A 25,448-nucleotide genomic window follows, 5' to 3' on the forward strand; every position below is an offset into this window, starting at 1 on the left:
TGCAGTAGGCCCGGGTTCGATTCCCGGCGGGGTTGGAGATTTTTCTCCGGCCGTGGACTGGGTGTTGTGTCCTCCACATCATGACTGAAGCACAAGTCGCCCAATGTGGCGTCGCCTGAAATAAGCCTTGCACCGGGCTACCGAACTTCCCCAGACGGGGCCTCACGGCCAAGAATACCACACGATCCTATTTTTTTTCTGAAAACCAAAACTTATCTGATACTCATACGCGCTTCAACGACAAAGTTGCGCAAACCTGTCCGATTTCCTGCGCGCCTGTAATGTTGGAACGTGCGGACACACTCATTCAAGGTGATGGACGCATTACAATCAAACAAAATTGAACTTCTCTGTAGGTAGTGCTGACACACTCGTCCACCAGTTCGAGCACCCACAGGTATGTGCCCGCTGGATTCCTTGCCGTCTAATACGAGTATAAGACCATAAAGAGCAACGAAGAGCCATCTCTGTAGGATTGCTGGCGCGTTAAGAGGCTGATCGTGACAATTTCTTGTCGAACTTCGTCACGGCCGATGACACATAGGTTCATCTCTTCGAACCGGAAACAAAACGGCAAACCATAGTCTCCGAAGAAAAAGACGAAATGAAGGACGCAGTACGCGGGAAGCAGTACATGGATGAAGAGGAGATCACTCATTCAGAAAGACATTGGCTCCGGCGTTGACCAGTAGAATGGTACCATAAGGGCGCACATGCCCTCAGTCAGGTGGCTTAAGGTCCTCGCGTTGAAAAATTATGATGGAAAAACATGGCTTTGCAGCCAAAAGATTGGGGAATAATACAGTGTATTGGAATGCTGAATAACACCAACCTGCTTTCAGAAGAAAAACGTATTGCGTTTGTTCTTGAATGCCCCTCGTATAATAACTTAGTTTATATAAAAACATTTCTGCGTAACGCTAGTGTGTAGTTTAAAACAGCGATAAATTCCATCTGTTTTAGCTGCTAAATGGCAAGTTATAAGTAAATAGCACCAAACAGATAAATATATCTGTGTAAAAGTGTCCGCAAAATGGCATTCTCTCTGAAAATCATGTATCACTCTTCATTAGACGCTGCTGTTTGCAAGACAACTTCGTAAGGTTAGAGAGAGACATGCCGACAGGCAAAATTCGAAAAGTGGTTCTTTATTCTTTTCAGGGCAGCTCATTGTTTGAGAACCCTGCTAACGGTAGGCAAACGTGATACGCTTTCACTCGTATACAGCCCGTTATAGAGATTTGTTTCAGGATTATTTGTGGTGCAAAAGCTTACTAATTAGTCTGATGTGATAACATTACGACAACGGCCTTGCCGCAGCGGATACACCGGTTCCCGTGAGATCACCGAAGTTAAGCGCTGTCGGGCGTGGTCGGCACTTGGGTGGGTGACCATCCAGGCCCATGCGCTGTTGCCATTTTTCCGGGTGCACTCAGCCTCGAGATGCCAATTGAGGAACTACTCGACCGAATAGTAGCGGCTTTGGTCTAGAATACCATCATAACGGCCAGGAGAGCGGTGTGCTGACCCCACGCCCTTACTATCCACATCCTCCACTGAGGATGACACGGCGGTCGGATGGTCCCGGTAGGCCACTCGTGGCCTGACGACGGAGTGCTCGGTGATAACATTACAGTCTTGATCAATTTTTGATGTGCCTTTCGGTTGGTTTAGTGTTGTCTTCGTAACTTGGGCTAATCAGCTGCTTACATGCTAGCCCAGCTATGTCATTGACAACCTCCTTGTGTTCTCGCCGTCACCCACAATTTTCCTTCTTAACAGTTTCAGAAACGTTCTTCTCAATTGTACATCAGAGTCTGATACGAGAAATAATTATACGCCTGTTACAGTGTGCTAACGATATAAATTATGTATAGTGGAGTCAGTTTCCTACAGTATCACTGCTTCACTGCGAAAGGGTCACGTAGGTCCTACGTCGTCGAATCAGGATTACATATACAAACGAACACGAGTACAATACATCATTTTATAATTTCCGTTAAGACTTAAGTGGTGTTCTACTACCACCGTGCTCTAGTACAATCGGTAAGTAACGTAAGTTGGTTCCCTGGTCACTAAAACCATGCCTGATGATTATTATTATTACTATTATTATTACACTATTGGCCATTAAAATTGCTACACCAAGAAGAAATGCAGATGATGAACAGGTATTCATTGGACAAATATATTATACTAGAACTGACATGTGATTACATTTTCACGCTATTTGGGTGCATAGATCCTGAGAAATCAGTACCCAGAACAACCACCTCTGGCCGTAATAACGGCCTTGATACGCCTGGGCATTGAGTCAAACAGAGCTTGGATGGCGTGTACAGGTACAGCTGCCCATGCAGCTTCAACACCATACCACAGTTCATCAAGAGTAGTGACTGGCGTATTGTGACGAGCCAGTTGCTCGGCCACCATTGACCAGACGTTTTCAATTGGTGAGAGATTTGGAGAATGTGCTGGCCAGGGCAGCAGTCTAACACTTTCTGTATCCAGAAATGCCCGTACAGGACCTGCAACATGCGGTCGTGCATTATCCTGCTGAAATATAGGGTTTTACAGGGATCGAGTGAAGGGTAGAGCCACGGGTCGTAACACATCTGAAATGTAACGTCCACTGTTCAAACAAATCCTGAAACAAATCTCTATAACGTGGGTGCACGATCCGTTACCGCCATGCGGATAAGATGCCTGTCATCTCGACTGCCAGTGATACGAGGCCGTTGGAATCCAGCACGGCGTTCCGTATTACCCTCCTGAATCCACCGATTCCATATTCTGCTAACAGTCATTGTATCTCGACCAACTCGAGCAGCAATGTCGCGATATGAAAAACCGCAATCGCGATATGAAAAACCGCAATCGCGATAGGCTACAATCCGACCTTTGTCAGAGTCGGAAACGTGATGGTACGCATTTCTCCTCCTTACACGAGGCATCACAGCATTTGACCAGGCAACGCCGGTCAACTGCTGTTTGTGTATAAGAAATCGGTTGGAAACTTTCCTCATGTCAGCACGTTGTAGGTGTCGCCGCCGCCGCCAACCTTGTGTGAATGCTCTGATAGGCGAATCATTTGCATATCACACCATCTTCTTCCTGTGGGTAAAATTTCGCGTCTTTAGCACGTCATCTTCGTGGTGTAGCAATTTTAATGGCCAGTAGTGTATTATTATTATTATTATTATTATTATTATTATTATAGTGGTAGTAGTAATATTAATATTTATTCTTCATATTTGATGAGGTAACGTTCTAGAACGATATGAGTGCAATACACTCCAAATTTAATGGCAAAAAAATGAGAGAATGGAAGATTAAAATTCGGAAATTACGCTTAGCCCAATAAAGTGAGAGAGGCGAATAGTCTATCTCGACATTACTGTTCCGCTGCCCTTGGCATGGATCAGTTAAAGCAGACAACTGCAGCATATAAAAGCAGTCCCAGGCTGTTGTTATTCGCGGGGCTCGTGTGTTGTACGTCTGGCGCCGTCACGTCGCCGTATCCGCCCCACCCACTTGTCACAGTCGTCGTACATCTCTGGTCTTGTTTATTTGGCAACACGTTCCACTCCGGCGGTCAGACAGGTGTATCTTGGCAGGAGTCCCACGCGTAATGCAGGGGGGGCCATCCGGCCATCTCCCGCTGATGGCAAGCGGCCACATGACATAAGACAATAATTCGGTACTTCTAGCTACAGCCTACGCGAGTCACATGTTGGCTGCAGTTACTCAGCGTGTACGTAATTGAAACAGTCCCGGTAATATGAACTGGTCCATTAAACATTTTTCACCAGAAAGTTACGATACGTTTGTGGTCGATAGCTACCAAAATGTTCGGCGCCCTTCGAGAAGAAGAATCATATAAAAGAACGTTACCCATTGCTGACAACAGGTGCAAAATACACATTTTCGAGGCAGCTCTGTGGTTTTACCTCTTGTCTTAACAATGATTCTAAGCAATGAAAAGTGTGAAATCATACACATGAGTACTAAAAGGAGGCCGCTAAATTTCGGTCACTCGACAAATGACAAAAATCCAAAGACTGTGAACTCAACTAAATACTTACGGATTACTGCCAAGAATAACGATCACATAGATAATGTTGCATGGAAAGTGAGCCAAAGATTTACTGGTAAAACATGCCACGGGTTTACTGAACGGGCTACCTTCACTACGCTTGTCTGTTGTGTTCTGGAGTATTGCTGCGCGATGGCGAGTCTGTATCAGATAGGATTGACGGACTAGATAGAAATTCAAAGAAGGGCATATCGTTCTGTATTATCGCGAAATTGAGTAGAGTGAAAGAAGGGCATATCGTTCTGTATTGTAACGAAGTGGGATAGTGTGTGTCACTAGTATAAATTGGGTTGCCAATCTTTAAAACAAAGGCGAGTTTTATTACGGTAGGAACTCCACATGAAATTTCAATCGCTAATGTCTGAAACCGAAAATATTCTTCTGGCGTCCATCTACAGAGGGAGAAATGATCAGCATAATAAAATAAATCGGAGCTTCGTTTTTCCCGCTTGCTGTTCGAGAGTGGAAAGGTAGAGAAAGAACTTGAAGGTGGTTCGATGAACCCTCTGCCAGAAACTTCACTGTGAACTACAGAATAGTCGTATAGATGTAGAATGCGAGAATGAGCACATTATGATTTTGGATTGCATAGCTTTGACCTTAGTATCCGTAGTGCCTCCATTCAATCACTCTCCCATTAAAAAAGGTGGATGAGCATTCTCTGAATATTCTAGAACAGAATATTTAATATTTTGCTCAACTACAACGAATTTGCTCGGAAATGTTCTGTAAGTTCTCGTAACTTGATCAAAGAGTTACTACTAATAGTCATATTGTCCCTAGTTGATACGTACGTAAGCCATCCGATATTTGTATAAGGAAGACTCTGCCCAATTTACCAGCTGAGAACTTCAAACGAAGAGAGAAAGATTGCCGCTTCCCTTTTTGTGCACTATCTTTCGATGATTGGGTGTGTAGATGGGTAATTGTCAACCTGGTAGACCACTCTAAAATATAATGACGATTGATTGTCTCAGGAAAATAACACAAATGAGCCAGAATTCACGTTCTGTTTACGATTTCAGTTTTGGCCACTGTGGCGTAGGGCGATTTGCTATCGGTCTTTATGCAGATTAGACTTCAATCCAGGATTGTGCGCTTAATTGCTTTACAACTACTGTACTGGTAATGCAGATTATATAAAATATCCCACAAAAAGAAGTCAAGAGCCGATTAAATCAGCGTGAAATACCACAAAGTATAAAACAAAAGAAAGGTCTCAGTGTGTTTCGTATTTCCTGCTTTTTGCATCATAAAAATACGAGAGATTACGCTGTAGGATTGAACTGTATATTGGTTTTCAGACCAGACGATTCTAATCCACATAAACATATATACACGTAATTCTTTGAGTAAGTGCTGTCAGTATATCCTCTTGGTTTGCCACCAACGACTTACTTAGTGTAGCCGACTTCGTGCTAAGTTTGAGAGAAATGTGGAGGTAGCGTTGATGATGGGGGAGTGGGAAGGACTGTCTTAGATCGCACGCTGCTTTTTCCTGCGCTTTCCATCTGACTAGATTTCCTAAGCGAGATAAGGAAAGCCTGGAAAAGTTTCCAACTCGATGTTTCGCCTGTGTTAGCACTCTGAGGTGAGCCGCTGGAACAACGAGTATTGGAAAGTTCCCTCGCGCTGCTCAGCGTTCGTCATTTTTAAAGCGTTCGTACGAAGAACGCTTTCAGCTATCGACTACCCGGATATTCCCATTCTAATGGTATGTAGCACCGTCTTCGTATTATGTCTGCATGAGCAGAAGATTTTTTTCTCATCATGTAGCGTATTCTAAATATACTGAAGCGCCAAAGAAACTGGTATAGGCATGCGTATTCAAATACAGACAGGCCTAAACACTCAGGATACGGTGCTGCGGTCAGCAATGTACATGTAAGACAACAAGTGCCTGGCGCAGTTATATCGGTTAACTGCTGCTGCAATGACAGGTTATCAGGATTTAAGTGAGTTTGAACGTGGTGTTACAGTCGGCGCACGGGTGATGGGACAGATCATCTCCGAGGTAACGATGAAGTGGGAATTTTCCCGTACGACCATTTCAGGAGTGTACCGTGAACATCAGGAATCCGGTAAAACAATAAATCTCCAACATCCTTGTGGCCGGAAAAAGATCCTACAAGAACTGGACCAACGACGACTGAAGAGAATCTTTCAACGTGACAGACGTACAACCCTTCCCCAAATTTCAATGCTGGACCATCACCAAGTGTCAACGTGAGAACCATTCAACGAAACATCGAATCTCGAACACCTTGACTCTTTTTGCGTTATCGAACACTTTTTCTAGGTCGACAAATCCCATGAAGGTGCCTCGACTTTTCTAAACACTTACTTCAGGCGGAAAGCCAGAACTGCCCCTCTGGTGCCTTATCTTTCCTAAAGCCAAACTGACCGTCATCTAAGATGTCCTCAGTTTTCTTTCACATTGCAATTGCATCATAATACGCACTTTTGTACTGTGGTGGCATTCCAGTTAATTATCAGTAACACACACACACACACACACACACACACACACACACACACACACACACACACACACACACAATTCATTTGAGCTTCACACCAACGAAAAGGCTTTAAGTAGTGTATTCCAGATACAGATCAGATTTTCGGCAATATTGTCATTATGTTTTGTGTTTCAATGACCACTGAAGGGAGTTAGTCGCAACTCTAGCGATACCCACGCATTGCATGTTTCGACGAAGTTATCGATTCTACTCATTATACAAGTAAACAAATAGTCTTACACGTGGACTAGAAGTAATTCGAAATAGTTTCCATCCCCGGGTTTGGCCAAGGATATTGCAATGTTTCCCTATGTTGTAAGGCAAACGCTGGTGTAGGAACTTGTCTCTTAACTATTCCTGAGTGAAACTCCGTTTTAGACATTACCAACTCGCCTGGCATAGGCATCCTATGCCAGGCGAGTTGGTAATGTCTAAAACGCAGTTTCACTCAGGAATAGTTAAGAGACAAGTTCCTACACCAGCGGTTAAACGGAAGGTTTTCAAATGAATATCAGTATGTGGGTTTTTCAGGCTTTTTTTACGTCATTTACTGCAGTGGAAGACATTCTCGAAGTACATGTCGTGTGCGGCACCTCCTTCCCACCACTAACAACGACGTATTAGGCAATGTGAAAACGTCCGAGCCCCGTTGGTCACCCTTTATCTGTCCGAAAAGACCCTGAATCTGCAGTGGGTCACAACTTGAACAGCCCACTTTACCATCAGGGACAGAAAGCGAAAAATCAAAAAATGAGCACGACAAGTAAACATGCAGATCTTCTGCCCTCGTTTTAAAAGCCGCTGTGAGGACCAGTGCGGTCACAGTACTCCAATCGTATTCGTAGATGGTTAGCCATAGTGCTGAACACGACTTATGTTACTAAATGCGTCTTTTAATATATGGAACAATCATTTGTCAACAGCTTTAGTATTGTTTCGAGTAATGAGAGTTATTGCTACGATCTTAATATCAAAATAATGAATGAATGTCCCAGCGAAAAAGGACGAAACATTTGAAAGTGGTTGTGAGAGTATTCGCACGTGAGAAGAAACCTGCCTTTTTCTTGTCATAGATTGTATGACGGACACTGAGTACAGATAAAAAGTAAAAAGCAAGAGTAGCAGCAACGGTACATTCATCTCAAACTCCTCATATTAAACACTGTAACTACCGTTCCATTTTGTAGTGTTGAACTAAGTACAGATTACGTACGGCTGAGAGCAGTGGAAAACAGTCGCGGCGATATGGTTAAAAAAGCTAAACTGTTTGCAGTAATTACAGAGTAATAAATCTATTAAACATGATTTAGACGCCGTGTTGAAGTATCAAGAACGTCAGATTGAAAACGGCGGCTAACATTTACCTGGGAAGTATAAACGAGCGTTCGAAACGTTCTGGCTGTAATTGTCCCACTGCCGATACCACGCCAAGCTCTTATAAAATAAAAATTAAAAAAAACTACCTATGAGGAATTGCGACCGGTGCAATAATTTCTGCTTTAGAATCAATTCTGTGACCAACCATTAGAAAATCGGGCTACAAAAATAGAAGCCGAATAATTGGCACTTGTTTTCTGGAGTTCAATCAGCGTAAAGTTTACCCGCAATTCATCGCGATTGTTGTCCGAGCCCGCTGGCCGTCGGGCCGAGGTAATATGATAGTCATTAAGAGCAATCGTCCGGTCGCCGGAACGCGCGGATAGCTGCGAGCTGTGGCGGGCCGCGCGCAGCACGTACGCACAGACAAACAAGAGTGTGTAAATCACGCCGAATTGGCAGCCGTTCGACAGGCTGTGGTTACCGGAACCTACCTGGCAGCCCGTAATTTTCTTGAGCGGGCAGACATCTCGATGAAAGCCCCGGCCCGCGGATACAGCCGTTGTGTGCCGGTAGTCTGGCCAAGGCGCAGCCGGGACGTCCGCGGGAATATTACCCGAATCCCGCAATCACACCGTGATTCTCTTGCAATGCACCGCGGCCATTATTTAGATGCGAGTCCCTGGGGATTCCAGCTGGTTCTGAAGTAACATCATTCTCTGTATACTCCGATGGGAACATCACGCACTGTCTCTACAGTGGTTTTTCTGTTGTGAGAACGAAATTTGCCGACCACAAATGAAAAAATAGAAAAACGTACCAAGACCGTAATCCTTTCTTAGCAAATCCAAAGATGTAAGCGTACATTTTGAATAATATTTACCTTCGAAAGAAGTTGCTCGCCGTCTAGCATTGGTGTACTGTAGGTCGCTGGAACAACGAAGGGTACCACTAGCGCCTGGAAAAAAGCACAGGTCACTCACTTCTTTCAAGAAGGGGTCGTCGAGCTGGTGCACATAATTATTGGCCTCTATCCTCACGTCACTCTCTTGCAGAATTAAGGAACATGTAAAGCGCTCACCCATTATTATGTTTCTAGAGAACGAAAATCTTCTCTATAAAAACCAATATGTATTCCGCAGAGAGATCTTGCGAAACGAAGTTCGCTCTGTTCGTTCACGGAATCTGGATCACCGTAGACAAAGGCGCTTTAGGATGATACCATGTTCCTTGACTTGCTGAACGCATTCGATAGAGTTCTGGACTGTTGTTTAGTGAACAAAATATCAGCTTACCGAACATCAGACCAGGTTTGTGACTTGACGACAGAGCTCAGTACAATACCGTTAACAGGTTCAAATCGACAGATGTAAAAATATGTGGAGTATCCCAAAGCAGCGTTATAAGGCCATCATTGTTTACAATATGATAACAGGTGTATGAAAACGGACTTTACAAACCTGGACACTCAAACTGATTTATTCATTTAACTTACAGGAATGTGTTTTGGTAACATTATGACAAAACATGTCAAGATTTTTTTACTTTATATCTAAACAGGTTCAAGGTTGTCAGTGGTATATCAGATTTGCTTATTTGAGTCACCTACATTTACTGCATATAACATGATGGCAGGTCAATTTTTCTTTAATTTTTCTTCCTGTTCTTCCATACATTCTCTTTATCTCTTTATGTATATAATGGTCTGTCGATCAAGACACTATTCATTGTTATGTTTTGCTAACACATTACGAACATTCTTTTTCCATTATGACCTCCTTCATTTTGAGTAAAAAAAAAAGATCTTGTAGCAACGAAACAACCAGTGTTGTCTTGCTTTACCTTTACTTTCGAAATTACTGTGAAATATAGTTTTTCAAATTAATTTCATTATTTTTTCATCATGAATCCATCTCTTTTTTGGCACATTTCTGAATACACTTTTGTTCTCGTAGAAGTTGTTGGCGGATTCTTTTGGGCTCCCAGAGCAGTCTGAATGAGAAACGTACAATTACAATGATGGCTGTGTTAATTATTGTAAACTTCCGGGCCCTCAAATTACTTCCAGTCACGCTAACTGAGTGTTAAACGTAAGCTAGTGTGCTGGCACAGTCTTTGGAAACGTAACGGCTCGCTAACAGTGCTTCAACAATCGTATTCCAGGTTATGATCTTTATTTTTCATTCATGGAGAAGAAATTTAACACACCTCCAAATATCGATAAACAGCAAAATATTGATATACGATCCTCCGAAGCCCAATTAGCCAACGATCTCATCAGGAATACGAAGCAAATAGAAGTCCAGATTCTTGGCGTTGTGCATCTTCTGGGTATCCGAGAAGATTTCGTGTATCAGTATCGAAAAATTACTACAGTTGTGTAGGAGCGCAGAAGGAACGTAGGACCCGGCGAATGCATCTTTACTCGGTTGCTGAGAGCAGTTCTACTGGATTCATACGTTCTGTGTCATTTGTTCTGTATATAATGTGTATCATTTCTTGTAATTGATACAGCTTCTGCTGCTTTTCATTTCCGAAACTAGACCACGTATTCCAGTAGAAGAAAAAGATCATTCCACAAGTCTCTGTCAGCTGACTGAGATCCCTAAGGACAGTGTTCATTTCCTGAACTATAATAGCGAAGTAGAAAGCAAGAAGAGAGATCGTTACAGAATTCATGTTAAACGGGGTTATCTGGTAAGCATATAGACACTGTTTGTCGATAACTAATTATGAGGAAATGTCAGTGTGTTATGGTCTGTTCCCCGTTCTGTATTTGAAGAACAGATCTTGAGATGTGATCTAATACACATGCACAATTTCATTTGTATGCAGCCCTTTCAGCTTATTCTCCCGTTATGCATGTAAGCTACAAATAATTCTAACTCAGGAACTTTTTGCTCAGTATAAGGTTTTATTACTTACTGCGTGCGTATGATGTTACTCTTAAAGTGCTCTCACTGTGCTACTAATGAAGCTGTTGTTCTGTCTGTAGCACTAAAGCGCTAAGAACTGACTGCTGAACCTGCATACTCTCCCAAAAGACGTCAGACTCGTTTTGCCTGCCGTTTCGGCAGATATTTGCAATTTCGTTATTGCAAAGAGCAGCTGGAGTCAACCCGAACAAATACTGCTCATCACGTGTTTCATGCGACGCCCCGCGCGGATGGAAAGCGTTGGTGTGTTTCTCATTACAAACAAAATTATTATTATTATTAAAGTGGAATTTTAGCTGCCCATTCGACAGCGCGGTCCCAAATTAATCTATTGCGATATTCATTTTATGGGTATGTGTTAACAGGAATGCTAAAAACGAGGGATAATCCGTACGGTACTGTCCTGGCCAACACCGTCTGATACCGCCGTGCAGAAGCGCAATTCAGTCGCTGCTGGCGTACTCGCTATTCTTCGTGTTTTACTGATGCTGTTCATACAAGCCGATAAAACGAGTAACGCAGTAGACTAATTTGGGACTGCTCTGTGGAATGGGCACGTAAAATTACAGTTTCAAGATCATTTTCCTTGTAATGGGGAAACAAACCGACGCTTTCCGTAGACTCTGGACGCAGGCCCACAGGCAGGACAACAAGCCGCTGTGTCTGTGTGTCGCTGTGTCTGTGTGTCGCTGTGTCTGTGTGTCGCTGTGTCTGTGTGTCGCTGTGTCTGTGTGTCGCTGTGTCTGTGTGTCGCTGTGTCTGTGTGTCGCTGTGTCTGTGTGTCGCTGTGTCTGTGTGTCGCTGTGTCTGTGTGTCGCTGTGTCTGTGTGTCGCTGTGTCTGTGTGTCGCTGTGTCTGTGTGTCGCTGTGTCTGTGTGTCGCTGTGTCTGTGTGTCGCTGTGTCTGTGTGTCGCTGTGTCTGTGTGTCGCTGTGTCTGTGTGTCGCTGTGTCTGTGTGTCGCTGTGTCTGTGTGTCGCTGTGTCTGTGTGTCGCTGTGTCTGTGTGTCGCTGTGTCTGTGTGTCGCTGTGTCTGTGTGTCGCTGTGTCTGTGTGTCGCTGTGTCTGTGTGTCGCTGTGTCTGTGTGTCGCTGTGTCTGTGTGTCGCTGTGTCTGTGTGTCGCTGTGTCTGTGTGTCGCTGTGTCTGTGTGTCGCTGTGTCTGTGTGTCGCTGTGTCTGTGTGTCGCTGTGTCTGTGTGTCGCTGTGTCTGTGTGTCGCTGTGTCTGTGTGTCGCTGTGTCTGTGTGTCGCTGTGTCTGTGTGTCGCTGTGTCTGTGTGTCGCTGTGTCTGTGTGTCGCTGTGTCTGTGTGTCGCTGTGTCTGTGTGTCGCTGTGTCTGTGTGTCGCTGTGTCTGTGTGTGGGGGGTGTGGGAGGGGGGGGGGGGCGCGGGGGCGCAGTTGGCAACATTACATAGCATTAATCGTGGTAACATCGTGGAAAAGTTTGAGTGCAGTTCGTGTCCTCAGCTAAAACCTGTGTTCAATGCTACAGGCAAAACAACTGCTACACCAACACCAACAGTACAGTAACATCAACACACGCAATAAGTAGTAAATAAAGTATTGAGCAAAACGCCCGCTCACGGTAGCTGAGTAGTCAGCGCGACAGAATGTCAATCCTAAGGGCCCGAGTTAGATTCCTGGGTCGGAGATTTTCTCCTCTCAGGGACTGGGTGTTGTGTTGTCCTAATCACCATCACTTCATCCCCATTGACGCGCAAGTCACCGAAGTGACTCAAACCGAAAGACTTGAACCCGGAGAACGGTCTACCCGACGGGAGGCCCTAGTCACACGACATTTATTTATTTTATTGAGCACTGTTTGTAAGTTAGATATACAATAGCAGACAGCAAATTATAAGTTCGCAGGACTGCATACAAAAGAACATGCGTATGCGTTTCAAGCGACTGATGGTGACTTACAAAACTGAAGAGAAACGTTTACGGCGAATCAAATATTGCCTTTATTCATGTGCACATAGACGGTCCTAACCTAAGTATCTTTTGATATATTTACAGAATATGTTTTAAAAACAGAAATTTCACAATTACACTTCGTTTTTAATTAATCTTTCTATTTATACTTCAATTATTTACGATTATTTTATGAGTTCGCAGCCTTCATTATTAAGCTAACATTCCTGCGTCCAGATAAACTTTCGAGCTGTAATCTGGCATAGTCACTAAGGGGATTTTGTAGCTATATTGTAACAATTGTTTAGTCTGGTCTGTATCAGACCACCCAGTTACCAGAACCAGGTCCGCCCGCCTACCGGTGCACGGCGTGCATTAAGATCTTCGGCGCCATTTTGTTTAATAACTAATTAATATTTTTGGATAAAAGAAATTTTTAATGCAAGTAAAAGATGATGAATAGTAGGATACAAGCACTGTTTATCTTTTGATTTCTCCTAAAAAAAGTTGAAAATGAGGTAAAGATCGGATCTCTAGACGAGAAAACCCCCTTAACAACTGCGACTAATGACGTCAGATTCCAGCTCGACAGCTTATCTATAAATAGGAATAGTCACCTGAGAATGGTGCTGCGAATGCGAAACTAGTCACAAGATAAAAGATAAATCAAATAAAATATAGATGTGGGACTTCTGATTCCAAACCAAATACACTCCTGGAAATGGAAAAAAGAACACATTGACACCGGTGTGTCAGACCCACCATACTTGCTCCGGACACTGCGAGAGGGCTGTACAAGCAGTGATCACACGCACGGCACAGCGGACACACCAGGAACCGCGGTGTTGGCCGTCGAATGGCGCTAGCTGCGCAGCATTTGTGCACCGCCGCCGTCAGTGTCAGCCAGTTTGCCGTGGCATACGGAGCTCCATCGCAGTCTTTAACACTGGTAGCATGCCGCGACAGCGTGGACGTGAACCGTATGTGCAGTTGACGGACTTTGAGCGAGGGCGTATAGTGGGCATGCGGGAGGCCGGGTGGACGTACCGCCGAATTGCTCAACACGTGGGGCGTGAGGTCTCCACAGTACATCGATGTTGTCGCCAGTGGTCAGCGGAAGGTGCACGTGCCCGTCGACCTGGGACCGGACCGCAGCGACGCACGGATGCACGCCAAGACCGTAGGATCCTACGCAGTGCCGTAGGGGACCGCACCGCCACTTCCCAGCAAATTAGGGACACTGTTGCTCCTGGGGTATCGGCGAGGACCATTCGCAACCGTCTCCATGAAGCTGGGCTACGGTCCCGCACACCGTTAGGCCGTCTTCCGCTCACGCCCCAACATCGTGCAGCCCGCCTCCAGTGGTGTCGCGACAGGCGTGAATGGAGGGACGAATGGAGACGTGTCGTCTTCAGCGATGAGAGTCGCTTCTGCCTTGGTGCCAATGATGTTCGTATGGGTGTTTGGCGCCGTGCAGGTGAGTGCCACAATCAGGACTGCATACGACCGAGGCACACAGGGCCAACACCCGGCATCATGGTGTGGGGAGCGATCTCCTACACTGGCCGTACACCACTGGTGATCGTCGAGGGGACACTGAATAGTGCACGGTACATCCAAACCGTCATCGAACCCATCGTTCTACCATTCCTAGACCGGCAAGGGAACTTGCTGTTCCAACAGGACAATGCACGTCCGCATGTATCCCGTGCCACCCAACGTGCTCTAGAAGGTGTAAGTCAACTACCCTGGCCAGCAAGATCTCCGGATCTGTCGCCCATTGAGCATGTTTGGGACTGGATGAAGCGTCGTCTCACGCGGTCTGCACGTCCAGCACGAACGCTGGTCCAACTGAGGCGCCAGGTGGAAATGGCATGGCAAGCCGTTCCACAGGACTACATCCAGCATCTCTACGATCGTCTCCATGGGAGAATAGCAGCCTGCATTGCTGCGAAAGGTGGATATACACTGTACTAGTGCCGACATTGTGCATGCTCTGTTGCCTTTGTCTATGTGCCTGTGGTTCTGTCAGTGTGATCATGTGATGTATCTGACCCCGGGAATGTGTCAATAAAGTTTCCCCTTCCTTGGACAATGAATTCACGGTGTTCGTATTTCAATTTCCAGGAGTGTATTTTATCAGCTATCGACTTGTAAAAATAATGGGCAAGATCATATTAAAGATATGACATTCAGCACACGTAAAAGCAAATCATCCGTGGGCAAACAGTTAGCGGAAACTGTACCTGCTTCATTGTGTAAATACGTCAAGAAAAATCACGTGAACTAATCACAGTGCCGTGCCTTTGTGAAGTCGTATTTGCCGGGCAGGAATGCGACAGCCGTAGCAGCAGACGTGTAGCCTGGTTTGTGCTCGTAGGCGTCCTGGGATCCACCCTGCCCCCTTACCCGCCGCTAGGGGCAACTCCTGACCTCGCCTCAGTTTGCCTGTGGAGCTGCAGTAGTATCAAGATGTGAATGGGCAACATGAGCGTGACGAAGTTCGTGGCCGGATGGACCTGGGAAGGTACGCCTGAGAATTCCGTGAGCAACTTTCTAGCTCGTCTCTTCCTGCCGCTCCTCTCTCACTATTCCCCTGAGAACAGATAGCTATCGGACGTCGAGAGAAAACTTTTACTACACTGTTTGAGTAGGGAAAGTTCATTTACTGACAACGGGGATTCATCTGCGGCCATTAAAATGGGATAGCGCTGGGAGAATCGCCTCCCAGTCAACTTTTGTTTCCGACGGAGGCCATTGCTTGTGCTGGGCATTATGTTTGCTTGCTAGATAGCCCTGGCCGACAACATTAGACATAGCCAACAGTATTAAAATCCTAGACATATTTTACCGTAGTAACAGTTTTGTCTGTGGGCATCAGTACGTCACGTTTTAGTATCATAATGTCAATTTCAATGGCGTACTGTCCTCAGACTACCGCAGTACATAATTAACACTAATTTGTGATAAACAACGTTTATGACCCAGTATATATCCCCAGTACACATTGTGTCGGTGAAAACTAGAAACAAGTACCCGAGCAACTAAAAACGTTCATAATTTGTGACTATTTTGTGATAGTGTCGGATAATAAATACACATTAAGATAAAGCAGCAGTATTCTATAAAGAGACGATATTTTGTGTACATTGTTTCCCAAGCTATCAGAACAGAAAAAGAGGAAAATGTTAGCAATCTGTTGTGAGGTATCTGCATATGCTGAGTACAGAAAACGAGCGCAACTTCTGGAGCGTTCCAGAGGGCTGACGTCCAGGCATCATATAAGTGCATCCCCCCCACCCCCCTCCCCACGCCCGTCGTGTCCTCAGTGACACTGGGCTACAAGGAATTCACTGACCACTCCATTCTCCAAACCTGGTACTGGAGATAGGGGGAGTGGAACCTACGTAATATTAGATCAATACGAATGTATACGATATTTATGATATTGCAGTGCCTGTGTTATTCCGAATTACGATGCAGTGCTCCTTCGGACATGCATGAATGGAAGCATTACACTGTAAATGCAGATGATTTCAATATCAAAGTATGTAGTACACTTCATCTCTCTTTCACGCTTGTTAGATGCCGTCGTCACGGTGTTGCATTTTCAGTCATAAGCAGTGGTTTTTTCCGTTTCGTCGGTCATCAGGCTTCTGATTAGTTCGATGCTGCCCACTGCTAATTCCTCTCCGTTGCTAACCCATTCATTTCAGAGTAGAAAAGTCATAAACTGTTTGTTGGAGGTGTGTGTGTGGGGGGGGGGGGGGGGGTAGGTTGTGGGCGTGTTCGCGTGCGTGCGTGCGATCGCTCGCAGCAACAGCCCTTTCGATTATGTCCCACAGAGATGTTCAATGGGATTCATGTCTGGTGATCTGGGTGGCCAAACCACTGGCTTGAACTCCTCAGAATGTTCTTCAGACCAACCGTTCACAATTACGGCCCAGTGACATAGCGCATTATCATACATAAAATTTCATCGTTTTTTATATACTTGAAATACATGAATGGCCGTAAATGGTCAATGATTAATTCAGTTGAACCTGAGACCCCAGTCCATCCCACGTAAACACAGCCAACACTACCATGGAGCCACCACCGGCTTGCACAATGCCTTGTTGGTCCATGGCTTAATGGGGTCTGCGCCAAACATGAACCCTACCATCGTCTTCTGCCTTAGGCTATTAAAGCCAGATTTCGCCGAACTGTCCTAACGGATACGTTTATCGTACGTCCCTCATTGATGTCTGTGATTATTTCTCGCAGTGTTGCTTGTCTGTTAGCACTGAAAACTCTACGCAAACGGTCGTTAAATGAAGGCCGTCGCCCACCGCGTTGTTCATGGTGAGAGGTAATACCTGAAATTTGGATTCTGGATCTCGGAATATTGAACTTAGTAACGATTTCCAAAATGGAATGTCCGATGCATCTAGCTAGAACTACTACTGCGCGTTCGAAGTCTGTTAAATTCCGTCGTGCGGCCACAATCACGTCGGAAACAGGTTCACATGAATCTGCATCCACATGGATACTCTGCAAATCACATTTAAGTGCCTGGGAGAGGGTTCATCGAACCACCTTCACAATTCTCTATTATTCGAATCTCGTATAGAGCACCGAAAGAATGAACACCTAAATCTTTCCGTGCGAGCTCCGATTTCCCTTATTTTATCTTGGTGATCGTTCCTCCCTATGTAAGTCGCTGTCAACATAATATTTTCGCATTCGGAGGAAAAAGTTGGCGATTGGAATTCGTGAGGAAATTCCGTCGCAATGAAAAAACGCCTTTCTTTTACTGATGTCCATCCGAAATCCTGTATCATTTAAGTGACTCTCTCTGCCCTATTTCGCGATAATAGAAAACGTGCTGCGTTTCTTCGAACTTTTTCAGTGTGCTCCGTCAGTCCTATCTGGTAAGGATCCCACACCGCGCATCAGTATTCTAAAAGAGGACGGACAAGCGTAGTGTAGGCAGTCTCCTTAGCAGGTCTGTTACATTTTCTAAGTGTCCTGCCAATAAAACGCAGTCTTTGGTTAGCCTTCCCCACAACATTATCTGTGTGTTCCTTCCAATTTAAGTTGTTCGTAACTGAAATACCTAGGTACTTAGTTGAATTTACGGCTTCTAGATTAGACTGATTTATCGTGTAACCGAAGTTTGAGTTCCTTTCAGCACTCATGTGGATGACCTCACACTTTCCGTTATTTAAGTTCAACTGCCTTTCTTCTAAATCGTTTTGCAGTTTGTTTTGATCTTCTGATGACTTTATTAGTCGATAAACGACGGCGTCATTGGCAAACAACCGAAGACGGCTGCTCCGATTGTCACCCAAATCGTTTATAAAGATAAGGAACTCAGAAGGATGTAGGTTGCAGTAGGTACTGGGAGATGAAAAAGCTTGCACAGGATAGAGTAGCATGGAGAGCTGCATCAAACCAGTCTCAGGACTGAAGACCACAACAACAACAGATAAGGAACAGCAAAAGGGCCTGTAACACTGCCTTGGAGAACGCCAGAAATCAGTTCTGACTTAGTCGATGACTTTCCGTCAGTTACTACGAACTGTGACCTCTCTGACAGGAAATCACAGATCCAGTCACATAACTGAGGCGATATTCCATAAGGACACAATATCACTATAAGCCGCTTGTGTGGTACAGTGTCAAAAGCCTTCCGGAAATCCGGAATCGATCTGAAATCCCTTGTCAATAGCACTCAGCACTTCATGTGAATAAAGAGCTAGTTGTGTTTCACAGGAACGATGTTTTCTAAACCCATGTTGACTGCATGTCAACAGACCGTTTTCTTCGAGGTAATTCATTGTGTTCCAACACAATATACGTTCTAAAATCCTGCTGCATATCGACGTTAACGATATGGGCCTGTAATTAAGTGGATTACTCCTACTACCTTTCTTGAATATTGGTGTGACCTGTGCAACTTCCCAGTCTTTGGGTACTGATCTTTCGTCGAGCTAACGGTTGTATATGATAGTGAGTATAAACAACAGCTCCGCCAGTTCGCCGCTCTTTCATACAGTACCTTATGTACGCGATACTGTCAATTGCGTATCTCTATCCCTTGTCTTTTGTCACCTCAGTGCGTATATCGAGTCTCACTTTCTCTTCTAAGTCGTCATCAGACGGTCCCTCCCCTCGTACATGCCTTAGGTGTACTCTTTTCATATATAAGGTCCCTCCACTGAGTTCATCAGTGTAATTCTTTTCATATATAAGGTCCCTCCACTGAGTTCATCAGTGTAATTTCTCTTGATCTCTTAATGTTGAGGCCTTTGCCTATCAAACATTGTAACGTCCCCTTAGAAAAATTTATGAATTACTGTGCTGATAAACATCTTACGTTATTTGATTTTCAAACAGCTGAGCAAAACTGAACGTACTCAGACATTACTCTCTTTACTTATTCTGATCAACACTAAACTGACACACAATATTTTTAGCGCATCGCAATCTGACTTTTAATAATCCCTTCAAAAGAATGGCCCTGACTAACAATAACCTATACCTTTCATGAATCACTTACCTCACAAAAATCTTCGTTACTCGAACTACTGCAATACAGCGTGCGCCGATACTGCCAGCTGAATAAAAGATTCAAACTACTGAAGGCACTAACTACTGATAGGCATAGTTAGCAAATGAAAGATTTTGATAGAGAACAAACAATGTATTTACCTTAATAATGTTCAAAAGTCGTAATATATATAGCAGTTCATGACATCCAGTCTTACAAATTTACAGTCTCTGTCCAGATCATCCGCTCTCAAAACTCCGCTATCTCACTCCCCACATCCACCACTGCTGGCGGCTCACCTCCAACTGTGCAACGCTACGCGCTGTTAACAGCCAACTGCCCAACACAACAATGCAAACCAGCCACAGACTGCACACAGCACAGCCAGTGATTTTCATACAGGGCGCTACGTGGCATTACCAATAAAAAAAACCGAAACAGCCTACTTACAACATAAATTACTTAAAAGCGATATCGTATAGAGTGTCAGAGCTTCCAAACACGAACTGAATCAGTGGGGACTGAAGAATAAACTCTTTCTTTGTTGTTACACCGGCTGACTCACTTTGGGAGAGTCTAACGTTGCCGAGTGGCGCTCGCTGTGAGAGGGGGCGCGGTCGCTAATCTGATAGCCGGTAATTACTTGCGATATTTCCGCGGGTGAAACCAGACGCCGCCCAGCGCAGTGCCGCGCCAGCTGCGCCACAAATAGCCGGCGGCGTGGTTCCGGTTTGGCAGTGCGCGCCCCTCCCGGCACCGGTGTTACGTAGCGCCGAGCCACCAGCTGTCTCAGCCACCAGCAGCCAACGCCGTCTGCGAAACGGCTGCGCGCTGACAGCGGCCGCTCGTAATGTCCCGGTGCGCCGCTCAGGGGCGCGCTATTCTGGGCGCAGTCCTGTGTGTGTGAGAGCGGGCAGTGAGTGGAGGTGACGCAAGTCCTGTTGGGCGACGGCCACTTGGGCTCAGGATAGCCCCCCCCCTCCCCCCTGCCCCCACCCTTTCCTCGCTGGCCTCGACGATCTCCGAAGGGTCTCGCTCTATTTTTCGTCCGTCTGGACGCATGGGTCCGGGTGCAGCGGTGTCGGCTCTGGCGTCAGCGTCTCGGCGTGGCAACCAGTCTGTCCATCGGCTCCCCACTGGCGCCAGTGAGCTACAGGTCGCAGTCTGTGTTGCGGCCGCGCGAGAAAGTGATAGCGCGTGAGGTGAACCTTAAGCCAGCCAGTGACGGGGACTGTTTACAAACAAGATGCGAGGCGCGTTCCCTTTCGTCTCAATGAGTGAACTGAGGGACTATTTACTGCCGTTTCTCATTCATTAGTCCCGCGCTAGGCAGGGATTATCCTGACTTCGCGTATCTCGGCAGATCTCGGGTACAGAGCACGCTCGTATTTTTCACACGCATTAGTTTAAGGGACGTAATGTAGACAATAGTAACTCGTACTATTTTGTGTAGCAAGGTGTTTTCGCCCAGAGTTGTAAAGCAGTCTCTATTTTTGCTTTAATAGTTCTTTTAGGTGTGAACCGAGAGGCAGTTCAGCGTCCACAAATAGGCACGAAAATTTGAGACCAAAGCCGTGAAAGTCATCGTAACCCCTCATTCTCTCTTGTGTTGTTTCAGACTACTTTTCATTTTACCCCGAGGGTACTGGGTGTTCTTGCTGTTCTCATTATTCCATCATCATTCGTGACAGTGGCTAGATTGGATTGTGTAAAAATTGGACTGTTCAAAACTTGGGACTTTGTACAGGCGCTGATGACTGCGCAGTTGAGCGCCCCACAAATCAAACATCATTTTACGCAGAGACAAATACGAAAATTAAACGCATTCGTGTAGTCGCTCGTGTATCGCTAATATCACAGCCACAGTCCTGAAATATTTAGTTATCGTGTGATAAGCAAATCTTGATTGACATTTCAGTACACAGCTTATATTCATTATGGGAGCAGATGCCGAATTTGGCATGCAAGTACACTCTTACGGACAATGTGTAAAACAGCAACAAGACACCATTGTCAGGGTAAGTAACATTGAATTAAAAAACTATTGCGTTGGCCTTGACTAACACAACGGTTTTCTTCATAATCTTTGCTTCATGCTACTGTGCTAACGTTGCCAGCCCTTGTGCAGCCACTACGATATCACTATCACTGACAGATAAGTGTGTGTGTATTGGAGGGAGGGGGGAGGAGAGAGAGAGAGAGAGAGAGAGAGAGAGAGAGAGAGACTGACTGACTGACTGACCGACTGACTGACTGAGTTTTACTCACACAGAGTAAATTCACGCTATGTTTGATCTTACTTTTCGGTTCCATGAGTACCATAGATCGACCAATCGTGGCTCACAAAGACAAAATTTATGACATGAGCTAAAACTTTCACAGCGTGATATACATACATGAGCGATCCGGGTGTCCAGCTAGACAAAAAAGTAAAAGCAATGCGATTTTTCGTAAATTTATTCGTCCGATTTGTGGCCCTTGGGCGTCTGCCTTGCCCGTACGAAACGCCACTTGATATAGACAGCACGGACCGTTGCCGAGAGATTGTCGAACTTTTATCATTTCACCTACATACAATGTGACAAACAGTCAGTAAAACTTTGTAACTTACTAGACGTAATTCAACCACATGATGATGGAGCTATAAATCTAGTAAACGCGCTGTAGAAGTGTAAAATAACAGTGAGAGGTTTCTGGTATTTCTGTCTTTTGTGTTGTCAGTTATACAAGCAGATCCTGAAACTAATAACAGTTACAGTCTGAAGACGAATCAAGCGAGATAGCAGCAGTACTTCGTTATTCTACTCGTTGCGTAACAATGAATGTTGACGCTACCTGACAGAAATCTCAACTCTCTTGTTTCTCTCAAATAAATGGTTTGTGTATCTTGTTTTTCGTTAGATAAGGGAGCGCAGAGAGTGAGAGAGAGAGAGGAATGGGCTGCCGTAGAGCCGTAAATAAAGAATATCGACAAGGCCCCTCGGACGGCAACATATAATACGGAAGCTCTCTAACTGGAGACGCACGGCACGTGAAATATCGAGTTTCGTTTTGTAACACTCATCATCGCATAAATTTTTATCAGACTATTTTACCCTAAGATGATGTATACTTCTAGCTGGCGTACAGATGGAGAGATTTCGATTTGAATATCAGAACGTCGTAGGCGTCTTCTCACCGAAGTGCTGGAAAAGAATTTACAGTGGCTCCCCTGTCTGCCGCGCGAGCTGCTACTCATCACGAGTCATTATGGCATTTTCTGGACAAATTTTCTGCCATAAACGCTTTTTTTAGTCCTGATGAAAAGTTCCAAATCAGTTATTTCTAATATTCTGGAGTAAAATTCATGACCAGTGTAACGTGATTTAGGCACATAATCTTACCTTTGATCTGTAATCCCGATATATAGGGTTAGTGGAAGTTTCCCAGGCTCTGTTCACTGCACGTGAATGTGGTGTAACGCGAGGTCGGATTTATTGCACCGCGGCTCCTTTCCTCTTAAGTCCAGTTCGCTCTGCTCGGACTTGAGGTCACTGCCTGTAAACTCACATGTCGGAAGCTCACATCTTCAAGAAATGATTTTTTCGCTCAAGATTGTGAGCAGTTTAATTGGGTAAAAAATTCATCAAGCAAATTAAACATCCAGGGACAAAAAGCGATATTGGTTACCGGGGAGCCATAGCATCAACTACAGGATGATTAAAAATAAAGTGAATAGTTCAATCACCAATGAAATTAATCACCCAATCCAGGATTCTTTTCAGTTTGTAGACGTTCAGTGACACACTATTTCTAACAAACGTAGTGCTTTCCTGAGTGGTAGTATTATTTACTGAGGCATCATGCATGCTATGTTATTCATTCCATCATTTTCGATACGAATAGCGCCTCTAAAAATACAGTCCTATTTTATAAACCAATCGCTCAAGTCATAGCAGAAATTTAACTACAATGATGATCGGTTCGAATGCTATGATCACCTCAGTAAGATAGGATCGGTACCTGCCTTATATTAACCGTGAGCATTTTGGACGGCCAGTTAAGGCTGATTACTGTGATTGTGAAGTCTGTTTTTGACGTTCACGACTGTCTTTCAGGAGAACCTCTATCGTTCGCAATGCATATTAGCCAAATATTATCCTAAGATGTCATTCTATATTATGGTCAAAATCTGTAGCAGATTAACAGAAACGCAAGACACGTTACTCTCAATACACAGGGCTGCTTCGCTCACCGTATGTACCACAAATTAAAATTATTATTTACACGACACAACACTTCACGACACTCGTTTGCCTACGTATCACAACTTTTTTCATTTTGTGCAATCTTCAGTTCGGTTTACGAGCAAATTTTCCAGGGCTTGCTGTTTGATAACGTTCCACATACTCGTTTGTTAAGTCGATGACGTTCTTTTCGAAGCTCTTTCCAACCCCACAGAAGAACGTATATAGTTCTATTTTTTAAAAATATTAGTTTCACGTTAGTTGCGTGTATCAGAAAATTCAGCACACTGTTCGGAACTATTTAGCGTAAACCGCACCCCCATATACTTTGGATGGCTTGGCTTCGCTACATCGCTGTTTGTAGGGTGGAGAACAACAACCTGATAATAGGGTCAGCGGACGTCTAATGAAGAAACGTTTTCCAGATAACCATAGCGCGAAAAACGCAGCGTTTTGAAACAACAGCAACTAAACGACAGCCAATCAGCAACTAGCGCGCAGAAATGCAATTAAACTAACTTGCATAGATGATGTCTGTTATGTCGGAGAGGTCAGGTACTAATAATATCTGCTGAATGTACTGGTTTCAGCTGAACGATCGTAGCTATACAAACAACAAATTCCTCTCCATTGCTCGTTACACTAGACGCAGATTATTAGTCAATGTTGTGGAGGCTGATCAGTGAATCACCTACACTAAAAATATTCTAACGCCATTAACGTTTGAAGATACTGCAGACACCGCACAGCCGAATTACAGTCGACATGTGGTGCCGTAAAGCGCGATGTTGTTAGTAACTAAATCTAAAGGCGGTAATCTCCTCCCTCCCTTCTTGCATCTCTTGTCCAAATTAAACAATGGTCATTCCAAGTAATCAATAACCAAAGTCTTTTATGAAGGTTTGAGAGGATCAAAGATTACAGTAAACTTCAAAGTTTACTTAGCTTGTCATGTTGAGATGGCTCCAGTTCTTTTTGTCCAGGGATCGGATTCTTGAAGTTGAAAATCTAACATCAGGTCCTCACGGTTTGTTTGAACTAAATAAACAGGAATATTGTTGTTGCAGAATTTTTTACATAAATATATTTTCCACAGTTTTCTCATATTTTAGTATATCATACAGCATTTTGATTTTTCACATTAACGAAGCCGAGATTACATTTTTCGCACTTATTATAAAAAAATACGTCCCATCACATCAGAGGTAAGCTTACGATTCCCACTCTCTCCGGAAATAACAATATTCCAAAGGGTTTACAATTTTCTTTGCTTAATGAATTCCTACTAGGTTTCATTACATTATTAACTTCGATTATTATTTCATAAATGAATCCAGGAATAAACATAGTAACCATTCCAGGATTGCGTAATTAATAATATAAATTTTAAGTGTGCAAACAATTCGTAATTTCAAATGTTTCCAAAGAAAAGGCTATTAGCTGTACATTCAGAACTAGTACTTACCGATTATAGCTTGGAAACTAAAATATTTTATAAAGTAATTCCTTTCCATAAATTTTATCCTGAAATATAGCATACTGTGTATAAAATTATCTTAAAGTTTTCAGAAATGCAACTGAGATAATACTGACCTGTCCAAAATTCGAAAAAAAATACTGGTTTCGACAACGACTGTTGAGGAAAAGTAATGTTAGAGGAGGATGTCCCGTTACAAGGCGACATGTTGTAATTTTTGCGCATGTCCAGACAACGTGAATGTGCTCTCATTCTAACAAGTACTTTACTGTAACGTAAAACAGTGACAAAAAGAAAGTAGAAATTAAATATTAGTCTTTTTTTCTCTCGGATCACATTTTTTGCAACAAATTGTCGAAATTCCCTCCTACAACAGCTTCAAAGTTGACGTCATCGCACACATCATTGGCGCACCATCTCGAAATT

General features: G+C 44.2%; 1 long non-coding RNA gene and 1 pseudogene across 1 annotated transcript in view; both read left to right on the plus strand.

The window, feature by feature from the left end:
* LOC124794664 overlaps positions 1 to 25,448 on the plus strand; it is a 212,831-nt gene that overhangs the window by 30,461 nt on the left and 156,922 nt on the right. The window lies entirely within an intron of this gene.
* On the plus strand, positions 1,302 to 1,417 carry LOC124728488 (annotated as a pseudogene).

The sequence above is a fragment of the Schistocerca piceifrons genome, chromosome 1 (assembly GCF_021461385.2).
Source record: "Schistocerca piceifrons isolate TAMUIC-IGC-003096 chromosome 1, iqSchPice1.1, whole genome shotgun sequence".
Lineage (NCBI taxonomy): Eukaryota > Metazoa > Arthropoda > Insecta > Orthoptera > Acrididae > Schistocerca > Schistocerca piceifrons.